At 37.5% G+C, this 25,166-nt stretch overlaps 1 pseudogene; it reads right to left on the reverse strand.

Moving 5' to 3' along the window:
• Window positions 1-1,414: 1,414 nt before the first annotated feature.
• LOC110451126 lies at window positions 1,415-23,812 on the reverse strand (annotated as a pseudogene).
• Window positions 23,813-25,166: the final 1,354 nt, after the last annotated feature.

Raw genomic sequence — 25,166 nt, forward strand, 5'->3', positions numbered from 1 at the left:
ATTTGATCACAAGGTATGTCATACAAAAATAAATTCAAAATTGTAGCTTCCCTGCTGGACTTCACCATAGTGATTTGCTCAATGTCAAAATGATACTTATATGAGATGTCATTATCTCTCTGTGGCCTTATAATATAAGTCAAAGGAAAGTCAATTTCAAGTCTGTTGTGCCAAAAATAGAACAGTCCAACCATCACAATTACTGTTTTAACTATACTTCAATTTAACAACAATTCCCTTGCTATATGTTTTTTGTTTATTTCCTTGAAGGTGACAGATTGACAGATGGACAGATGAAAGGGTTCAGGGTGCACAGCAAGCAATGTTAAACGGTGAAACAGCCTCAGATAGACTTGAAGGTTTCATTTCTAAAATAGAGGATTTTCACAGACTCATGAATTTCCTTGAGGTAATAATGATAATTATTCATTATTTGTAATAATTCACATTTTCCATTCCACCCAAAAAATTGGGTAATTTTGAAATGTAAACAATGTTTCACAGACATTGTACAAAGACAAAAACCTTTAAAAAGGGGGGTACTAAGGGAAGCTTTGGTCAACATTTGAATTTCAGGCTATTGATTTATTAAAAAAAAGTGTTTTTGCTTACACATGAACATGGGCATAGGACAGCAAGTGAGGCAAGGAATACCTTCCAAAAAAGTTTTAACATTATGTAAAGATAAGGTCTCTTTGACACGTTACTTTCTGCTGGTTGGTGGTTTACTCCAGGTACTCTGGTTGCCTTCAACATTATAGAACTGACACCGTCAGTAGATGACTGTAATGGGTTTATTTGGACAATAAACATCACTTCTCTTCATGTCTCTTGTAATATAATAAATAATTTGTCAGGTCAGATTTTTTGTTGTAATGATGAAATCAATTCTCTTTCAGGCAATTTGTAGACTAGCTTTCAGCACAGATTCTGGAAATGATAGAGGAACAATGTACTACTACAGGAATGTTTTGAATGCCAGAAATGTAAAGGGTGAGGTGAAGAATTCCTACAGAGCGTACAAATTCCTATGTTATACTATACTAGATGCCATGTGTTGTCTGTTATTCCTGTCGGAGTTTGGTCTGCATGATTTCGAGGACAGTGTGGCAATACCAGATGATTTTGACCAGTTTTCAAATGAAATGAAAATCAATTGGATCAACAACATTTGTCAATCAGTCATAGAAAAATCTTTTTTTGAGAATTCAACTGATGTTATTGAGAAGCTTCGAGCTATTGTCACAGATCCTGAGCACCCAGAAAATTATTGGATTTCTAACCTTGAGAATGGTCGTGTCAGATGCCATTTTTGTGATAAAACGTATGCCTATGTTGGTAGTAGAAAGTTCATGAAGAGAAAATCCACAAGAAAACTAGTAACAACGAAAAGCACAGTGACAAAGGACAAAGATGAGTTACAAAGTTACTGTCGTATGCTGTTCAAACTGTGTCTCTTACACAAGAATCTGGACACATTTGTTGACATGGGTGATGGAGAACGCAGTGTCAGATCAGCAAAGTATGAACTACCCATCTACAATACTACAAATAAAATCAAATATGGCATTGGATCAGTACACCTTATTTCTATGACTGAAGGTCTGTTAAATGCAGAAATGACTGAAAGATTAATTGCAAACCGATTTATCAATTTGCAGGGTGGTAAGAACAATAATCTTGGTCTTGATGAATATGTGGAACTTTTGAATAGAGACAGCAAAGTAACGTGTTCCGGCTTTCAGACCAAAGAAAGCATACTAGCCCGATCTGCAGAGTTCCCACATTTGGTAAACTTTGCAAAACATTTTGATGCAATCAATGATGTTTCAATCCGCAAAGGATTTCACAAGCTACCAACTTATGCTGAAGATGTCAACAAGGTTTTCAAAGATCTTGTTGAAATTTCAGCATTCTCTTTTGTAGATGGCCGAACTTTAAGAAGCAAGTCACTGAGAGCACATAGGCACATTTTTGACCATTGCTTTAAAGGACTCAGCACTTTCATTCACAGACATAAACCAGTTGTGGCATTTCATAGACTGCGAAATCAGAAAATATGAACAGTTCGTTTTGCTCTGGTCTATGTAGGCCTTTTATTACCCAAGAAAACTGCAAGTTATAAACATGGTTTCTTCTGTAGCTCTCATGATCACCATGTATAAATGACCCCAATGCAGCTGTGTAGTAAAGCAGATGTTAAACAACATTATTCATAGTCTGTGATTTGATTGTTTTATTGGATAAAATTGTATTAGTTCTTGACTGCAAAGTTTAATATGTGGGATTTTGTATGATAAAGGCTTGGTTAACGATGAGACTGTGATCTGATTGTGTCCAGCGAATTAATAAATAACTTGATCACAAAGTGAAAGTATAATTAAGTCATTCTTTATTATGTTCTCGTTATCATTGTCATGAATTCCTAAATTTTACTACATGCAGCAATCAACATGTCAATAATTATTAAATCAAAATATTTTCACCCAATCTATCATTCTTATCTAGCATTCTTATCACAGTCATCTGATAGTTCAATATTGAACAAACACTTCTCGACACAAGTACAGGGATCGCCTTGGCTCAGTGGTAAAGGTGTTGATCGGATATTGCACATTCCATTCGACACAGGTTCATCATGTATACATACTAATTGTAACCACTTCTTAATTCCTTACTAAATAAATCACAGTACAAATGAAAAATTAGCACTGTTACCATACCAGTTGTTAGACATCGCGGTTGTATGGTTCAGTTGCTTCATCGTCATCTGGGACGTATGGTTCAGTTGCTTCACTGTCTCCTGATGATGCGGTTTCTTCATCATTGATATTAGAAGAGAAGAATTTTTCAATCGGTGCAAACGAACGTGCACTACCTGTACAAAGAGCAGAGCACAAATCGCAACAAGAACAAACTCTTTCCTTATTGCTCTGTAGATCATCAAGTTCATGTTTGGTGATAAATGCACTAAGGAGAGATAATCTTCTGCAGTTCTGTGTTTTGTACATTTCCTTTACATCAGGGTCGACTTTATTTAAGTGATAAGAGTTGTATAGTAACATGGCCACAGAACTTTTACCATCACGACCTACACGTCCTATTTCTTGAATAATGTCGGTCAAATGTTTAGGCACACCATACAAGATAACGCTATGGGTGTCTACAACATCAATTCCCATTCCCAAAGCACTGGTAGCAATCACCATTTTCAACTGACTGTCCGCAGTCTGAAGTTCCTTTATGATATTTGTTTTCTTCTCTTCGGGTGTTTCAGAGTGACACATATCAAGCATGTCACATTCAGGCAGTTCAGTTTTCAAATAGCTGTATATGTTTGATGCATCCTTTTTGTACATGTTGCACTTAAAGCAGGAACAGATGCACGTGTAAAGAGTGACCTAAGTTCTCCTATGTAAGAAAACCACTTCCTGGATGCCTCCTTTTCACCCTTTTCATGCTCACCCCTACAAAATAGACAAATGAACTGAATCATTCGATATTGACATAACATAGTATGAGCTACAATTGTCAACATAAAACATTCTAAGGATGCTCATAGGACTATATATCCCAGTAAGTTTAAATTTCTTTCAAGGACGTTGGGGATATGGGTTTTTTTACTCAATATTGATAATGAAATACACACGTACATACATTTTTCACCAAGACATATTTTATACAATTTTACTTTTATTTGTTTAAACCTTGCTGTAAGTTAGTTCCACATCTTAGTAAGTCATATGCATATATCCCTGTAAGAGGCATTTTATACAGCTATGTTAAAAATTGACATAGCAGAAAAGCTAAAAAGTGAGCTAACGCCACAATATCTATTTTCCAAACAATAAGTGACACATACCATGAGGATATAGTATGAAATTCATCAACAACAATCGTCGAAACATCAAACTGTTGTAATGTTGACCTCCATATTTTGTCTCCAACAAGAATTTCTGGTGATGCAAACAAGTAGTCAAATTGACCTTGACGAATTTTTTCATCACCTTCTGTGCTTCCACCTGTTTGATAAAATTAAAAGGACCATTAATAACTGTTCGCAACTACTCCTAGCACTTTCAATGCTTTATACAAGTACAGAAACTTGACAAGTGTAAATGCTGATAAACATTTAAGCTATTATTAGTTGTGCATGTTGATATCTTTATTTGTATGGGATGCTTTTAATTTATCAAGACATAGGAAATTAAGAAAATAAGTGGGTTTATACTACCCAAGACAAAAGACAAGACAAACAAGTTTTAGGGCAAAATAACCCGGAATCGTTTATTATACATGACTATAGTTTCTATGGAAGCAGTGTGGTATGCAATTTATGACTGCACCACACGTAAGAAAATTATGTAGTATTAAATATGAAGTCGGGTAACAGTAGTAGGCTTACAGATATCTCGTCCTGACGATGTCACGATATGGAGTTTATATTTCAAAAATATGCAAGCTTATGCATGTATTCGGACAAGTTCTCTCATTATATAGAAACTTAAAATAAAAATAATAACCTTTATATTGGGCAGACACACGGGGAATTTTCTGTATGCGCTCAACCTGGTCTTTCATCAATGCAACCAATGGACAACAGACGATTATTTTCCCGGTATCTTCTTGTGAGATTTCACGTTGCACTGGAATCAGCATCTGGTACGGTAAGGACTTCCCAAATCCTGTTGGTAAAACTGCCATGCAGTCTCTTCCCTCCAACAAACAGTCCAACATTTCCCTTTGTTTAGGTTTTAAGTCATTAACGCTGAAATAAGCTAAGACGTTCTTCACAGATTTGTCAACTACGCTTTTCGACGCCATGTTTGTATTACTACCTAAAGGCCTCATGAAAGGTGCCTTTTGATTGGTCAATGGATTTAATCGTATTCGTCAGAGCGAGGTCATCGGGACATGACCTCTAACCGGGGTTGTTCTGATCCTAACGTGATTTAATCAGATTGCGAATTCAACCGCATGGGTTTCGTTGCCATACTAACCACACGAAGGCTTCTACTTTGTCGAAATTTAGATATTTTTTCTATTTTGATGAATATTGGTATATAGGGGTATAAGGGGATTGCGAATAAAACCCCATAAGTTTCGTTACCATAGCAACCACACGGAGGCTTCTGATTGGTCGAAATTTAGATATTGTCTTATTTCGATGAAAATTGGTATTATGGGACTGCAAATTCAATCACATACGTTCCGTTGCCATAGCTACCACACAGTGGCTTCTGATTGGTCGCAATTTAGAAATTGCTCAATTCACTCAAATTTAATATGTACTTTGTAGGTGTACTTATGGCAATGCGATCCTTTTCTAATGGATCTTTGCGACTATGGGGGCAGTTTGGGGGACATCTGTAATGGTCCCCCATTACATTTAGTACTTGTTTCTCAAATATATTTGGTCACATATTCAGTTCAGGATCATCCTTCTATAACTGTTAACAGTTAATGTTACTTAACAGTGGCGGATCCAGACGATCTTCTTGGGCCTCAGGAAATTCTAGCTATAAATCTTGTGCATAATTGTAGTATGACTTACTTGGTTCATCAGCATCCTCAGATTCAGAATCAGTTGGGGTAATACATTTGCGCTTAACCTGATTTGATGTAGAGCTAGAGCTAGCATTTGAGGATTCCATCAAATATGTTGGGTCAGTATCTGGCATTCTGCCAAAAGAATCCTCTAGTTCATCTTCTAGGTCATCATGGATACCCCCTTCACCGGATTTGTCCCTTTTCTGTTTTAGTTTCATATGTCTGTCTTTTAGACTTTTAACCTTAAGCCTACATTGTTCTGAAGTGAATGAGTAGCCCTCCTTTTCCATTCTTTGTGCCACTGTTATCCATTTCTTTTGTATTGCCACCTTCGATCCATGCATGTATGATATAATTTGTAGTAGGGCACACTCTGCCTCATGGGACCATTCCAATCTCGGCAACTCAGCAGGTGGATCTCTTGTCTCTGGAGTACTCATAGGCGTACTTGGGGATGATTCCTGTATGCATTCCTGATCTTCTGCAAGCAGTCCAGCAGTTTTACAAAGTAAATGTAAAGTTTGCGGATCTGCTATTCAATAACAAATCATTAGACAGGGATACTGGGCAAAAAAGCAAAACTGGTTATGAGGGAGAACAATGTTTGTTGTATAGCTATAAAAACTGTAAATCAATGTCCCTTTACAAGTTTTTCTTAATTAGCAGTTAATGCTGTTAATATATATTAATCCTTCTTCTACCATAGGGATTAAGGGATTTTATACTAATTTAGTCTGGAGCATCCTTGGGCCAAGGGGACTCAATTTTGTATAAGCAGTGGGTGTGGTCCCCCAGAGGGCAGAAGGGCTGGGCCCAATAGGAGAAATAGAGGTAAAACCTTTAAAATACTTCTTCGAGCATCGGGATTTGGGGATTTTATCCTTATTTAGTCTGGACTCGATTTTGTACAATTGGTGGGAATGACCCCCCTAGGGGCATAGGGGTGGGGCTCTGTTTGAAGTTTGTTCTCGCTATATCTCAAGTACTGGATGGATCTTTCTGAAATTTCATATGTACTTACAGCACCTACCATGGAGTGCTATATCTTTACTTCATACTTCATACCAATTATTTAAACATATTCAGGTGAGCGATATAGGGCCTCTTGTTTGTTGTTTTATCCCCCTTTTACTGGGTTTTTCGGTATATTTGGGTTCCATATTGTTGAGAATATCTCCAACAAAGTCAAATTTTTGGCGATCCAAGATGGCGCCATGCGTCCCGCCAAAGCTACCACAGCGAGGGAGCCCCTTGTCAGGGAAATTTAGTATTCTAGCCGAGCCGGCCAATATACTGATCTATAAACTTGGATCAAAACAATATATATGTCATAAACACACTCTCGAGAGCCTGTTGAGTGGTAAAAGTCTTGATACCGACTGTAGTTGCAATGAAAGTTCTGTAATTGCAATGAAAGTTCAGAGTTCACGAATGACCCTCTGATAGATTTGCTAACAAAGCATGCTATGACTGTTAACGATGCGCACGCATCTCACGGGATCTCGGAGTACCAGTAAGGAGTGAAGACAGAATCAAAGTTATTGAATATGTCCAACAATTTCAATTGATTTTCCAGAGAGTCCTCTTCGGAGTGGAGTTTCAGACTTACTCGGACGGTCGCGTACCGGGATGCGCGAGACTCATGGTGGTGATGGTGGTTCGACCAGGATGCGCGAGACGGGTTGCGATGATTGTTCAGTCACTCGCGGAGGTTCCGAAGGGTGATCCATGTCGGCCAATAAGGGAATATGCCTAGAACTGATGGGCATTAACTCGTTGGTCTTTCGTAACTCACTCTCGCCCATCCTCAGTTCTTATTTTGTAAGATCTGATGTCCGCTTGATCTCGTACAACAGCCTTTTGCCACTGTTTTACACGCCCTTGCGGTCGGACTCTCACTGTGTCACCTGTTTTAAGCCTTTCGAGCTTTTTACTACCAGTGTTGTAGTAATATGCTTGTTTCGCCTTACGCTCAGTCAGCAGTTTAGTTATATTCTGCGGAACTTGAGGTTCCAACAGGTGTGCTGGCATTGGAAGTAACGTCTTAGTCCTCTGGCTGTAAAGGCGTTGTACGGGTCCTTCTCATCCGCGATTGATTTGATCATAGACTTTTCGCAACTTTGACGGCATTCTCCACCTTTCCATTTGACTGAGGATACAACGGAGAACTTGTGATATGCTCAAACTCGTAATACTGAGCAAATGCTGCGAAGTCGTTGGAACCAAACGGTGGTCCGTTATCGGTCACGACGGTGTCGGGAATCCCATGACGTGCAAAGTGAGAATGCACTTTGCCTACAATTTCTTTTGCAGTTTTGTCGTGTAATCGATCAACCTCGAAGAAACTGGAAAAATAGTCAACTGTTAGAAGGAAATCCTTCTGGTTGAGGATGAATATATCTATTCCTTCAACTTGCTTTGATTTAGTTTGATGTTCTGTTCTACACAGCGCTGAATCAACCCTGCCAAGTTTCTGTCATGGTCCTGTCCCGCTAGCTCGTCGGTGTCACCACATCCATATATGAGAACATCATCATGGATTGCTTTGACTCCAAGTAGTCCTTCTAGTGCCTCGTCCATCCTACGTTGAAATTCTTCAAGGGCAGATGAAATACCAAATGGCATTCTGTTTCATTTATGTCTACTCCATGGCGAGGTGATCGCTATTGTTAGTGAAGATGGCTAGGTTTCGTGGTAGAGGTCATGCGGGGGAGAGCGGTAGAGACAGCGGTGAGCGGAGGAGAGAAGGGAGTTGGGTAAGTGGTAGAGGTCATGCGGGGGGGGGGAGGGGGAGCGGTAGAGACAGCGGTGAATGGAGGAGAGAAGGGAGTTGGGTAAGTGGTAGAGGTCATGCGGGGGAGAGCGGTAGAGACAGCGGTGAACGGAGGAGAGAAGGGTGTTGGGTAAATGGTAGAGGTCATGCGGGGGAGATTGGTAGAGACAGCGGTGAATGGAGGAGAGAAGGAAGTTGGGTAAGCGGTAGAGGTCATGAGGGGGAGAGCGGTAGAGACGGCGGTGAACGGAGCAGAGAAGGGAGTTGGGTAAGTGGTAGAGGTCATGCGGGGGAGAGCGGTAGAGACAGCGGTGAACGGAGGAGAGAAGGGAGTTGGGTAAGTGGTAGAGGTCATGCGGGGGAGATTGGTAGAGACAGCGGTGAATGGAGGAGAGAAGGAAGTTTGGTAAGCGGTAGAGGTCATGCGGGGGAGAGCGGTAGAGACAGCGGTGCACGGAAGAGAGAAGGGAGTTGGGAAAGTGGTAGAGGTGAGAGGGGGTAAGGCGGAAGTATTGGCAGTACAGTATGGGAACGCCGATGTAGCGGCGGAAGTGAGAATTGGTAAAGCGATAGAAGGCGGGGCAGAGGTTGAAAGTGAAACCACAGAGGTAGGGTGGTGGTCGTCCGACATCTGCGGCTGTTCGGCAGCAGTGTCCATTTCGGAAGCTGAATCATCATCACCACTTATGAGTGCTTTTGCTGCCGGTTTTGTCTTGCAGGCTTCCTTAGTCGGAAAAGTGAAAAAAGAATAATTTAAACTGAACTGTGTTGAAGATAGTCTTTTGGATAGAAGATATACATGTATAAAATGACGGATAGTATAACATGTTAGAATACACGTGTGTCAGGCTAAGGTGACTATATTTTACCTATATGAATATGTAAATTAATTGTGTAACCCCACCCTCATGTCCGAATAAGACAGGAAACCGATATATACATAACATCCGAGCAGAACGTATTAAAATTACATAAGGTTTACATGTATATACATTTTGTTGTACATATGCGTCTATCGTTACGACATTCCCACACATATATGTCCATGTACGGGCATGACATTCTAATTAATTACATAGAACTCCGTCACGATCGGTGAAATATAAAACTACAAAAACTCTTTTTCCGAAACCCGGAGAGACTGACGTTGTGTTGGAAATTCAAGTCCAACTATTACTATTATAACATCTATTAAAAACAATGCGACATTTAATCTTTATTATAATCGCAGATGTATTGATTTATCTTCTATTGTGTCAAATAATCACTGTATACGTGTACAGTACAGCTACGATTTGTAGATGAGACATAATTGTAAATCATATTTATGAATTGTTTTACCCTCCAATTGACATTTGTAATTTTATCTGTTTCTTTAAACATAATCAAATGATGGTGAAATACAAAAGAATGTGGGATTGTATCAAAAATGCCAAGTAAAAAATAATTATTTATTACTATCGCAAATATATTACCGAAAATACGGTTAATTCATCGTTAAGGACAGTCACATTTTCATTAGAGGTGTATATAACGATAATTATATTTTGACTTGCAATGTACTGTGTACACAGACTCATAACTGACACTATTTGTCGGTCGACAGCGTAGTGCTGTACATGTCAACCTCTCACTGAAGGGCCCGGATATTGCGCTGTTTCTGCCGTAGCTATTTTTATCGATGGCTTTCCCAAATGATGAAACTGGACATTGGTGTCAGGTCAGGTCATTATCAACTACGAAAACTTTCGTTAGGACATATAAATATTCAGAATCGACTCGATTTTCAGGTTCACTTGACTAAATAGCTCTTTAAATCCCTTTAATGGTTCGCGTCCTATAATTGCCTTAGAACGAATATAGTTGAAATATTTGTTATAATAATGATAATTTATTTTATTAAAGTGTCATATATCTATTCACAATAAAAAGTTACAGGTTGAGACAAAACTGATAACTATTATCCGGCCAAGTTGACCTATGAGACATTATTTCAACATAAGTGACAAAAAAATAGAAGACCAAATCAAAATCTTCACATATCCCCGGTTATTTGATAATATAATAAAATAGCTTGATATTTCCTTAGTAAATAAAATAATAAGTGTGCCCATCTACCCGGCCATAAACCCTCATAATGTACTCTAACCAACACGAACATGCACCCGTACGTACAATAGGTCATATAACATATACTTTTTGCACATACTTGTACACACTGAATTTTACCCTCTCGTTTAAAACATACACAATTCTTAAAACATTACATACCAAATCAACGCATCGCTTTATCATTAACATTGTATGCCAGGGATGCGTGTGCTAATTAAAAAGAATCCAGTGCGAATGTCACTTAAGGTAATAGGATTGTGTCACCATTTCTCAGTAGAATTTCTTCAAATTTTGTAGTTTTATTGCTTTGAAGTAAAGAAAATTTTCTGCCACAAAAAAAAATATTGGTTGTCAGAATTTAAAAGATTTTAAATGGAATTTTATGTAAAAAGGAGTGAATTTTGAAAAAAAAAAATGAAAGACACATACACAATTTTTTGCAAAATAATGTCAATAAAAATGATACTGCCATAGATTAGTATTGCATTAATGTATATCAATTTAATAAATGCTGAAATTGTGTAAAATTAATTATCTATAAACGATTAAAAATTGACATTTTATAATAAAACCATATATATACACATAGCAATTGAATGGAAGAGTTATCTTTCTTGAAAAACTTCACAGCAGTGAAATAGGTAGCCGGTTTCCTGAAGTACAGAAAAATGGACACATGTGACTCATTGATAAAAAAACAACTGAATTAATGTCTGGATTGCTTTGGAATACTTTGATATTGAAAGAACATACTGTTCTGTCAATAATAAACATACAATATTCATCAGTTTAATATTAAACATTAGAATATACGGAAATTGTGATACTGTCTCCCTACATTGGAATTTCAACTAGGGATGTACTTCCTATTTCCGTTTATCAATACACTCCTATGACCTTAAGTATTGAAATATGTTGTGCTAGCAAGAATTATTTTTCACTATTAGTTATTTTGTCTTATACAATTATTTGCTTTTTATCTTTTATATTGCGTTAACAGGGACAGCGATAAGTCTCATAGAACATTATTACAGTTTCTTGATGAAATTAATTTCGTTTGTCGATTCGAGAAATGAAACTTCAAAATCCTTCGATTGCCATGCGATTAGTACAGCTGTAGATGATATTCCAAAGGTAAGCACACGTAACAAAATGTTCACACCTGTGCGGCTGGTACCAGCCACCCATACAGTATCCACACCGGAGGGGGGGGGGGTGATATAATTAGTCTTGTTGAGGTAGGGGGTGGGGTATCGTTCTATACGGTCTATTGTTTATAAGTTTTAGATTGACAGCTACTTAGTTAGAGATGGTCTGGTGGAGGTAGAGGTCGGGTATCGAAATATACTGTCTATTGTTAATAAGTTTTAGAATGACAGCTGCTGTATACAGGTGAAACATTTCCATTATTTAAATAATAAAAACGACACTTGTTATTATTTGTACCGTTAGTTATCGTTAGAAGGGAATATACTGTCTTGTGTATAATGAACATTACGTCACAGACCCATACTCGGTTATGCTTTGACCAAGATCAAGCTTCATTCTGAAAGATGCCTCGCTGCACGAAGTTGTCTCACGAGCTCAAACTTTATATTGTCGACAAGCACAGGATTGGGTGGAAACCAATTGCGATTTTACGCCACATTCATGAAATTGATAGGACTGTGACTATCCGGAATGTTCGGAATTTGATACATTCATACCAGACAGGTTCTTTTAGAGACGTGGTACAGGTTCAGAGACAACAGGCTGCCTTTGACGATATCACTGAAGAACACCTGGAGTGTATTGGAAACATACTTCAGAACGTCCCCACAACTTCAGCGACAGACATAGCCAAGGTTCTGACGTAAAGAGAACTTACAGTAAGCAAAAGTACTGTGAGGAGGGCTATCCAGACTGCTGGGTGGACCTCTGCTAAACCGAGGTATTGCCAGCTAATTCGTGATGCCAACAAAGTGAAGCGGACAGATTTTTGTCGGTAACTAATCACCACCAACGAACATTTCGATAATGCCATTTTTACGGACGAATCAACGATTCAGTTGCATGACAACAAAACTGTGTGCTACCGACCAATAAATGGAATTTCCCCACGACAACCCAAACCAAAGCACCCATTGAAGATACATCTATGGGGTGGGATTAGTCGCCGCGGCAAGACCCCACTTCTGATATTTGAGGGGATTATGGAGAAGACTTTTTACACTCGGGAGATTTTAGGGAACAGTCTATTCCCCGTCATTCGTAGGAAGTCTGCGGATGATCACCGTTTCGTCCAAGATAATGATCCGAAGCATTCATCCTTACATGCACGTGATTTCATGACCGCAAACAACATAAATTGGTGGAAATGGCCCGCCGGTAAGCACCCGAAATTTCTAAAAACAAGTTAACTTTGTAATAATGCTATTATCATAAAAAAAAACAGTGGTGTGCGAAGGACACATAAAAATGTAATCGTTTTTTCTTTGTCAAAAGTGTTTAAAGTTCTGTATGAATTGATCTGTTCAGCGCATATCATAATGAACGTATTTTTCTTTAACTTAAAATAGAATTAGAACTTGGAAGAAAACACCAAAAAAACTATTATTAATCAATGCAACGATTCCATTTTAATATCTTTATATATTTTTTTACAGGGAGTTGTGACTTCAACCCAATTGAGATGGTGTGGAATTTGTTAAAACGGGATGTGGCGAAACGAGAGCCTAGCACCAAGGCCGAACTTATGACGTTCGTCCAGGATTGCTGGAGAGAAAGGCTCACTAGGGAGGTGTGCAACACATTCATCGACCACAACTTCAATGTAGTGCCAATTGTGGAAGCGATAGACGGACGGGCGTCGGGAAATCTCCCGAAGAAACTTTTCCCGGGAAGATCGAGAAACTTGAGTATAGATCATTTTCACAGACAAATACAGACCCATGAGTGCCAACAGCTTTTAGGTGAACTTTGAATTTTCTGTGAAAATTGAATGGAAGCCGAACTCTGTCCTTGTGTTGTGAATGTAAATCTCGAGCCAATTACAGGATACTTTTAAACATGCTAGGAACATGAGACAATAGTATGCTTGGTTACAATATTGGATTTAAGTGCACTAATTTATTGAACAATTGTATATATAACATCAATTATCTATCTATGAGATACACCTATGATAACATGATTGGATCATTCCAGTAGAGTGGGTGAGAGGGGGAATGGAATTTATATTGAACCTAATTTCATACATTTATACGTTGTATTAATATGCTTTCTATGTATGATTTTTTACGTTAAAAAATCTTATAGTGAAACTTGTACACATTTTTCGGATGTTTATTTTCATTGCTGATTTAATTGTCCTAGCTAGTGTCGTGTGAAGTTGTCATTCATTTATACCTTGTGTTTAATTAAAATTTAAAGCAACTTGCTTTTTAAGTATTGATTGAGTGGGAATCTATATAAACCTGCTTTTGTGGAAAATAATAAATTTCTCATCCACAGACATGCGTTATTCTCATTTTCAATACAAATGTAATTCAAACACTTTAACTAGACACAAAGCCCGATAAATTTCATAGGGAACTAGTCATACCTAGTATGTTGACTGTATTGCTAGTGTATATATACAATAAAACAAGATATGTGGGAATATATATCTTTAAACTAATTTATGTTCTAAACGGTACAGATTCAGATTTAGATAATTTTATCCCTTGTGTAAGACACATCGGAGAGTTGATATGCAATGACATACATATAAAGTATATTACAAATTTACAATGATACATGTATACAATGATAGTCAAAGACAATATGATGCATATTGTACAATGACATTATAACTCATTAATCGGGCAGTACGACAAAATGACATACATTCTCAAAAGGCAGCATATTACACTGAAATGCACCTAAATTGTAAAGTATGATAACAATGTGGCATCATAACAATAAATACATTTATATATATTACAACGATAATGACCCTATCACATGATAGGTAATGAATACAAGATCTTATACAGTTACATACATTGTAGCTAACAGACGAACCGTTTATGAAGGTAAACTACTATCAAATAGAACAAAGAAAGCACGATAAAACTGTCGTGGTGTAAATACGATGTGATACTTGACGTTAACGACAGTGATATTACTTACAGATTAAAACATAGAAAATATGCGTCGATGTTAATGTTTAATTTCCATATAGTTTATATCACATATGATAGGGTACAATATTTTATATTACACAGTACACATGATAATCATATAATTGAAATAGTTATTATAATAATGATAATAATTTACGGAATATTTAAAGAAAAAAGTGGATTGAAGCTTTTGAACTGTTATGACATTTTAAAGTTAAACAAGCATTCTGTGGGTATTGATGAATCAATACATGTCCCCTACCGGCCCCCCAAACTTTAACCTTCAGATTTTGGCAAAGATAGTTAAGTCCAAATCATGTCAAATATTAAAAACAAGAATTATTTATTCACTTTCAATAAACAACATCAATGCTAGACCCCTAAAGAACCTCTGTCCATAAAATCAATCGGTATCCTTACAATATTATAAAGTGAACGGTGAGCCATTACAAAACTTTAACCCAAACTTTAACCTGAAGATTTTGGCCAGGATAGTTAAGTCCAAAACATGTCAAAAATTCGCCCAAAATTATTTTCCATTTTCAATCCACAGCATTAATGCTAGACCCCGAAAGAACCTCTATGCTAGGAATCAGCACCCTTACATCATTATCAAGCGAATGGTAAGCCATTACAAAACTTTAACCCAAACTTTAACCTGCAGATTTTGGCGACGGACGGACGGACGAACGGACGCAGACAAAACCTATAGTCCCCCCGGTTTCACCGGTAGGGGACTAAAAACAGGAATTCTGCTTACTTAATTCTTTGAATATAAAACAGCCGAATCAATTTGAAAGTGACATTTTGATATAAAATAAATTTCATCTCCAATATCAGTAATAGAAGTTACAAAATCGCTGGTCTCTATGCAGGTTTCTACCTTCTTTCTTTATATTTAAAGGGTGATAAAAATGTACTTTATATGTATTCAGTTGACTGGATTATTCCATAAAGGAACCTTAAATGACAATAGCTGTTGATAGGACGTTATACAATACTAAACCAAATCCATAAAGGGGACATTTAATCCATCGATTTCATAAGTCGATATCCGTTGTATTTATTCTTGTGTAAATCTTCGGGAAGTCATATGGAAGAATTCCGTTAATTGGTAGTTCGTTGCGCCATGATTGGTAAACATGGTAAATGAACATTCAGTATATGTGTAAACCTTAGAACGATTAGCGCTGATAAAATACTTAAAGGAGCCCATTATCAAATTTTATAAAAGAAAATGCACGTGTCATTTCTGTTCCCAACCCACACGCTCAGTTAATGTTTGTACAACAGTATATGGTCGTCTGATGAACATCGGACCATACATATGTATTTAAACTACCTTTGGATACACATTTCGCATTACTGAACGTGAATTATGAGGTATATGTATAAAGTAACCTCTCTGTACATATGTACGTCCTTGTTTAGCGTAAAGTTACCTATCTGACGCGGGCTTGTCACACTTATGACGTCACGCGATGAAAGGTAATACCGAAGCATGATCGACAAATATCTTTGCAATGGCAGTGTTTTCTACTTCAGTGTTTAATTTAGAGTGAATAAAAAAACTTATTAAATAGCATATTTTATTCCATGTCAATGGTATTGACAGTCCATCATGTAGATGTGGACATGATATGGAGGAAGCTAAACCATTTTATTTTTTACTGTCCAAAGTATGATGTACAAAGAAATTGAATGTTTCAACATTTGATATGGTTTACCAATTTAACATGAGAAAGCCTTTTGTTTGGTGATATTTGGTGATATTTTGTTGGATATAAAATCAAACAACGTTATTTGTAAGCATGTTCAAAAATGTTGATAAAGTTTGGGTAAATACAGGTCAATATATAGTGTCATCTATACCTAGCTGTTGACTACTCAAATTAATCTATCAGTATCTTTTTTTCTGATCTCTGACTCCTTTTCTACTCTCCTATTTGTCAGCTTTTCTTATACTATGGTAAATATATTATGTGCTATTTATTATTAGGCCGTTGCTAAGTTTTGCATATGTGTATATTATGGAGCGGAAAGTTGTGATAACTTGCGTCCAATCCTCTTGTTTAGTATTTATGCAATAAAAAATATTTATATTCAAATACATGTGCATCAATGTTCATTTATACAGTATATGCGTCCCGTTATTCCTAGCTATTTATTGAAATATACGTTAAAGTTCATATACGTCCCGTTATACTTATATTATAATTGTTATGTTCATATATATACGTCCCGTTATACTTATATTATAATTGTTATGTTCATATATATATACGTCCCGTTATACTTATATTATAATTGTTATGTTCATATATATACGTCCCGTTATACTTATATTATAATTGTTATGTTCATATATATACGTCCCGTTATAATTACATTATAATTGTTGGCTGACATCCTCTAATTATATTCACTAAACATAAGTAACAAAAATTTGATTTGAAATAAATTGAATACTAAGTTTATTTAAAATCCAATCCAATTGTATTTAAACCGATTCAATAATAAAGTGAGGCCATTTTCGTTAGGGCCTTTTTTACAGCGAGGCCGTTTTGACGTAGATTCGATCCAGCAATACCTTATGTAGGCGTGAATTTTTAAATGGAAGTATCAAAAGCATATGAAATGCCTATTTTCAGCAGCGTTCTCACTTTCATTTTCTCAATTTACTTATAGACATAAGTTCATTAACATTTGAATCATATACTACTCTATAATATCATAAATATAAGCAATAACAGATAAAACTGGTAGAAATTGATATGTCTATGAGCTTAACCATGATCACATTTTACCTTAAATAGTAAACATCTTTAAAAAGAATAGCAATTATTTTTTTACAGACAGATATGCAGCGTGTACGCTACTAGTTTCTGAAATGGCGCGTGTCGGGCGGATATGGATTGGTAAAGGATATGTATAGATAGAGCATTTATGTATACAGCTAGCAGCATCACAGATACAGAACAGTCCATATTATGGACAAGTACATATGTATATAATTAATGAAAATTCAAATTGTGTATGCCTTTTAATTATAGTCTCCGGAATGCTAATTGGTAACTGTGTTCAAGCTTGGCTTCACAGAGCAAAAATGTAAAAGAAACATACATTGTATATACAAAAAAATTTACATTTATTCCGAAACGTACATAAGTACATAATTCAGAAAATTGTATTGAATATGCCTAAATTCATTTGAAAATGTTAAAGAGTCCTGACATTTTGGCTGGAACGAGACGTGTTTTTTAGGGTTGCTAATTTCGTTACAAACGATTATTAAAAGGTAATTCGAGAATTTCCATGAACAGTTAACTATGACATTAGGTAATGATTGGTCCCCAGTTTCACAGGTATTACATAAAGACAGACCATACCATAACTCGTTTCGCTAATATTTTGATATTTTTCACTCGTGCTGCGCACCAGTGAAAAATATCAAAATATTAGCCACACTCGTGAAATATATTTATTATTACTGAAGACATCCATTAAATATCCTCTATGTCATATTTTTATTAGTATTAACCCATGTAATATGACCTATCAGTCCTGTGATATTGGCTGTAAGCTTTAATTGTTTTAATTGTGACGTCACGCCTAGGAAAAGTACACTGTACATGACGTCACGGACTTACGCACTGGAGTCAAAATGGTGAGTTTTACATTCAAGGTCACATGAAAATTGTCGTTTTTCACGAATAAATACTACAGATCTCAATTATATGATAAAAAGGATTTATGCAAGTTTACTTTCCATATGAAATTTTTATGAAACTCGTCACAATTTTTTAATTTTAGCTCACCAGAGGATCTCTAAATTAAAAAAGAAAAAAACACTTAAAAACATAAAAAAATCGTTTCATGAATCTCACATGATATGAAAATTAAAGTAAGATCCAATTTATAAACTTAAAGAACTATAATTTGTGTACAACATGCAGAAAGCCCCCAGCAAATTATTTTATTATTATTATAATGCACCATAGTGCTTGTAATGTTATATAAGTTTTATCGTATTAACGTTTTATTTGTATCCTTAGATGCGAGCGGAAGTCTTTTACTAATTTGTATTTGAACCATGATGAAGATATATTTTTATATTACGGATATGCATAATAAATTCTGATAATTTCAAGGTGATGCAAGGCCAATATTTATTTATTTTCATCCGAACGAAATTAACACACGCAGTAATTTTGCCGAAAGCTGTTAGAATTAATAGGACACGCAAATAAATAAATGTTGGCCTTACATCTTTCTTAAATTACATATTGACTTACCATTGATTTTGACTGAGGGTTGGATGGTGCAGATCCTTTCGGCTGAGGGTTGGATGGTGTAGTTTTTCGTCGTTTTGCTGGGGGCTTTCTGGATGTTGTCGCTGTTTGAAGGGACTTCGTTAAGGTTGTATATTCACCTTCTTCTAACACAACAGCAGCATCTGTCTCAGGTGATTTCCTACCCCACTGAACACTATAAGACTCACCTACCCTTATTCTACCCTCTACATGTATACGCGACCGTGGCACGACAAGAAAAGCGTTGTCGGCTGGAAAGTTAACTAAAAAGTTGGAAAACTCACGAGTTAGATTCCGACTAGACATTGTCAATGTGAAGTTGGTGTCGATGTGGTGAAATAAGTTACGTGTGACATACTTTATACGCCTGACACGTTGAGTTTGAGTAAATGTTACGTAAACAAAAACTTAAATAGTACGTGATACGTGTCATCAAAAAGATCCCCCGACACGTACAGGCCCCGGGGTGATGTTTTAATTATTGCAATTATCCGCGGCACACTTTTTTCACCTGTAGCGTGGGGAAGGGTTTGTGCTTTTCTTCTGGTACGTTGTTTACCTTACATATCGTTACATACACAAATTATGTATGCATTTGTGTGAGATGTGAAAAAGCTTATATTGTATTGTATTGCGATATATCAGGTTTCCGATATATTGTGACAGCCCTATTATATTGGATAAACAATCATTACAGTTCGCAAAGGATCCCATAAAACATCACAACTAATAAGAATATGTCAATAATCGTAAATGATGCACATCAAGTATTTAATGTAAACATGTACACACAAGTTTGACATGTATGTGAATACAAATTGAAGTACACAAAAGGCCTATTCCAACGAATTGCGTATTCTATTGTCACCTATTTTAGTATTACAATTCGTTCAACATTTTACCGACATTTTATTAAACTACGATGATTGTAATCTTTTTCAGCAGACCCCTCTTCGATTCGCAGACGCAGTATTACTGGGAAGTATTTTAAATTGTTCTATTATCATCTTCGATCAAAACCAGAAGAATAACTTTTAGTGTGGTTTTTTTGTAAAATAGATGTGCAATCCTTTCAAATGAAAACAAAAATCCCTTCGATTAAATTCAAATTCAAAATTTTACTTGCACATTTGTAATTAAACGTAGAGAGTAGTTATCGTTTAGAGTACTTTTTTACATTCCAAACAGTAGCGGTCAACAAACCATGATTAAAGCAGAACACGCCCACAAGTTTGTTTCAACATGTCAATCAATCGCACGCCAACCAATGGTCGATGCGCATACACCTTCGGTGCGCCCTCGCCACTGATGTTGCATTTAGGGACTCTTCCGTAATTTTCTCGGTCTTAACAAACTCGTACACTAGGGTCCCTTGTTTTGTAAACCTTTGGTATTATGTGCAACATTGTATCTTTTTCATCGGGTGGGTAGAACTGCCAACATGACTGATCAACTACATTATGTAGATACAATGTTGCATATAGTTGCGTGCGATTGATTGACATGTGAAAAACTAACTTGTTGCTTGTGGGCGTGTTCTTTTTGAAAATGGTTTGTTGACACGTACCAAGTATTACGTAATTCTCATTCTCTGTAACTATCGTAATTCTTCAAACTTAGCATAATGCATACGAATAATAGAACAGATAGGCAGTTAACATCGTTTACGATGCCGTACGGTAGGTTCTAGCCACATGTAAACAGACTAGTTTGCCGATGTTTTACACAGCAATTAGCATCGGATGATTTGATGTGGTTGCGTATATTTTTTACTGCCATTTATATCTCATAAAATACAGTTAATATGACAGAATTCAGTCGTCCTAGATTATAGACTGTCAGCGAGATCTATAGTACATTAGTTTCATGTAGCAACCGATCGACTATATTTAATCCCCAACGCTCGGCCGCGCGGTGTGGGCGGCCCCCCGCGACTTCGCCCAGGTGAAATCGCCGAGTGGCTTTAATCCCTTTCGCCTGCGCGACGACTGTCGCCCGCGCGGGGTTTCAGTACCAAATCACCTGAAGTGTACTGTATGAACTCTGGGCAAAGAACACTTAGTTGGTCCTAGCTTCATTTAAGGACGGTCTCCCCTGTGTGCAAGATGTATGCGTTTGTGTTTTTGGGAGGCTGCGATATGTTCGTGTTTGTCTCCTTGTGATAGCGCGGAACTGATGCCGACTTTATAGTGCTACCTTACTGAAACATACTGCCGAAGACACCCAGCAGGACACCCCATCCGGTCACATTATACTGACAACGGGCAAACTTCCATTTTTACAGACTCGGGTATGTCTCGGCCAGGGGATAGAACCCAAAGCCTTCCTCACAGGGGCGAACGCTCAACTAAAGGCCAAAAGTAAGGCATTGTAAAGGGAGACATTAGGAAGAAGCAGTTGTTTAGAAAGAAGAGAAAAGATAAGATCCCAAATTTAGTCGCCTCTTACGATCATGCAATGGGGGGCAGCAGGTAAAATTATTACGCCCTACCTGCAGGGACTACAGCTCCGATAACAAAGAGATGAAAGGGTGAAAATAACCTGCTACAAAAAGCACATTTTCAGTTGTATAAATACCCGGTCCTGCTGACTGCACATCCAGGTGTATCATATAGTGTTACACAGCGAGTTTCCAAACAAAAAAACAGTCCACAAAAACTATGCCATATTCCAAAGAAATATCGGTGCAAAGAAGAAAGTGAACATAATCGCTGCACATGCGCACACCTCCCCTCCTTCAAATTGATGTTGTCTTTTACCTTTGAGGTTTGTTTTGTTGTTTTTATTTTGCATCTGGTTTTTATTTTGCATCTGTTTTTGTCGACTATTTATTTGCCCTAATGACCTATCCTGTGTTGATGGGCCGTTAAGCATTACCGGTAGTAATAATAATTCTCCTACCGTAGGGATTAAAGGATTTCATCCCAATTTGGTCTAGAGCATTCTTGGGTCAAGGGGACTCAATTATGTATAAACGGTGGGTTTGGTCCCACTGGGTTTGGTTTGGTTTAATTCTGTTTAACGTCCAGAGAACAATTGGCATTAATCGTGTGTTTTAAGGACGGCTCCATTGTTCCCTGGAGGTGTTTCGAACAGCCCCTCTGCAACATATTCTTTTTATGTTTGTACCGTTTAAAATCCACCTGGCCCATCTACCACTGACACCACTGCACTGTGTCGCAGGAGTGATCCTGCAGTAGGGGTCGATAATGCCTTTGTACCAGTTTGGTTCCGTATATAGATTGCATGTTCTTCACCATCCATCCTTCCACATAGTGATATCCGTAAGCGGTATACTGGTCTGTGATTTGTAGCTGTTCTGGTCCCTCATAAAGGATTTGAGAGATTTCAGAAATCAAATCAATGTCCATGAAGTATTCGCATATACTCTCCCTAACAAACACGCTGTAGCTCACAGAGCTTGCAGTCACTTTTGCATTAATGGTCGCATATAACTTTCTCGGATTTTCCTTCCTTGATATTGGCCATCTACTTTTACAAGATCTCTGGTGTCTGGAATGTCCCTGGTTACGTTGTCGTAAAATGTATGTATGCTACGCTTCCTTTCATCCCTCAAGTCGTCTTCTTTTCTTTCCGTCATCCTCACACCCATCCTGATCCGACTTCCCGAACATCTCGATTAGTTTCTTTGATATTGCCAGTGATCTGTAGTTGGACGATTTTATTTATGCGAAGAGGCGACGTGTTCTTGAATCTTTCTTGTTTCTTTTCATTCGTAGGGATGCACAACATCAAATGCTAATTTTTCTTCGTTTTAGATTTTGGACTTTTTCCTGAATGCTTCTGTTTGCTCTAGGACAGGTCTCATGTTTTGCAGCTTGTAGAGCAGCTGCCTATGGGGTTGGATTATTTGGTGTTGATACATGATAACATGTTTTTACTTTTGTCTGGATTTTGCTGTTCTAAATGCACGTACGTTGCAATGTCTGTGTTTCCCGGAATAACAGAACAAACCATGCTGCTTTTATGGCGGGTATTTCAATAATGACCACTTCCGCTGTACTTAACATAATAACCAAATGACGGACATAACTTCCGGAATCATAGTGTTACTAATTTATAATGTAGGATATTACATCCCTCCATATTTTTATTTAGAATATAACGTTAGCTTAAGTTAGTATCAGTTGTACACAATCATTAGTTTTGAATTAAACAGAAATAAAACACATTTCACTGAGTTTAGTCTTTTGTATAAATCACAGTTCTGAATGAGTTACTAAAACACTTGACTAGAACATGAATGGAATCAAATACTGGTTCATTGACTAGAATGTTTGACTAGATATATCGTTAAATGGCACATACTCAAAAAGTTCAAATTTAGCCATGTCTTTAGCCCGCACAAACAAACACAAATAACAAGCTTGAACTATAAAACAGGTTTATGTAACCTGTGTACATGGAAGGGATTGTTATGCCCTTGTTAGCACTAATGTACTTTAAGCTCTTTTCTTATAACTAGTTTGCACCTATTAGTGCACAGTCTTTCATGAATGTTTTTTTTCCGTATTCTCTCTGATCTCTAGGATTTGGTGTATCTATCACTGTCTCTGTGGATGATGACCCTCCCTCGGGTATTTCATATTCATCTTCCATGTCTGTAGTGTTGTCGAGATCTGGATTGTCAAAACTTATCTTTTTGAATCTTGATGAATTCCTCGTTGTTCTTTTGTCGCCTCGTTTTGCAGTGATCATAGAGCTTTTTTTCCAATTACTTGGTATGGGAATGGGTCATACTTTGGGGTTAGTTTTCCTTTCACATCGGATTCTAGGATAACACTGTCTCCTGGCCACAAATCATTCCCAGAAGAGTATGAAGCTCTATTCCTCTTATCCTCCAGATATTTCATTTTATACTTCCCCAAGTTGTCATTGCTGTGCAAAATTTCCTCCATTACTATGTTCTCAGGTCTACAGTCTTTGTGCAGTGTGATCTCGGGCAACTTTGTGCTAGGTTCTCGAGAAAACAAAAGCTTAAACGGAGATAGTCCAGTGGTGGTATGTGGTGTCGCTCTATACTAGCGGAGGAATTTCTGCATGGCTTGCTTCCGGATTTTATGTTCCATGTGAGAGGTTTATTAAAAGCCTCTGCTTGAGCATTTGCCCCTGGCCAGCACGGAGTGATTTTTCTATGAGCAAATCCTATGTTCTCTGAATACTTTGCGAACTGACTCGAGTTGAATGGACTGCCATTGTCTGTTTTTATCACTTTAAGGATACCAAATGTACGGGTAACCTTGTCCAAGATAGGTATTGTGGTATTTACAGATACACTTTTAACTGTCTCTACAACGGGGTATCTGGAATATTCGTCCACAATTACGAATAGGTAATCTCCTGAAGGGAGAGGGCCACAGAAATCAGCACTAGGTCTTTCCCAGGGTCCTCAGGGTAGAGGGCTCATTTTAAGTGGTTCGCGAAGTTTTGTAGGTTTTGTTGTTGCTTGGCACGCGATGCATTTCCCAATGGCTTTTTCTGCATCCTCGTTGATGGTTGGGAACCAAATTTTGGACCGAATGAAGGATTTGGATTTGGTGATCCCCTGGTGTCCCTCATGAGCTATTTTGATAGTTCGGTTCCTTAATCCACAGGGCATCACTATCCTAGTCCCACGGAGCAGCACATTGTCTGTGTAAACTGTCAGTTCATCTCGAACACTTCTTAGAGTGCTCAGCTCCATTAAATCAATATCGTCCCCGGCGAGATCCTTTATAGTATACCATTGACCGTTCCTGGTCAGTTCTATTGCCTTTAACAGGGTCTTGTCTTTCATGGTTGCTGATTTGATCTCATCAAGTGTCATTGCCTTGGGGACGGATGTCTCTGTTATAAAATTCACATAATACGCTGCCACCTTTTCCTCATGGCTGGATGAGACTGGGCCTTCTCTTGGGTGGCGTGACAGATAATCTGCTGTATTTTGAGGTTGTATGGTTGTAGGCGAACTCCCCATCCCTATATTTTCAGTGTCGGGTTGGGTTTAGTCCAGATCTTTTCCAAAGGTTTGTGATCGGTTATAATCGTGAATTCAGGTGACGCACATAGGAAAGCGTTTAAATGTTCACATGCCCAGACGACACCAAGTACTTCACGTTCTGTCTGGCTGTATCTACTTTCAACAACCGTGAGAGCTCGGCTGGCATATACTACAATTTGGTTGGACTGTGTCAGGACTACTCCTAGTCATTGTGGACTTGCATCCACTGTTATATAACCTCTGTTTTCTTTGCAGGATTGAAGTACGCTATC

The sequence above is a fragment of the Mizuhopecten yessoensis genome, unplaced genomic scaffold (genome assembly GCF_002113885.1).
Source record: "Mizuhopecten yessoensis strain PY_sf001 unplaced genomic scaffold, ASM211388v2 scaffold5803, whole genome shotgun sequence".
NCBI lineage: Eukaryota > Metazoa > Mollusca > Bivalvia > Pectinida > Pectinidae > Mizuhopecten > Mizuhopecten yessoensis.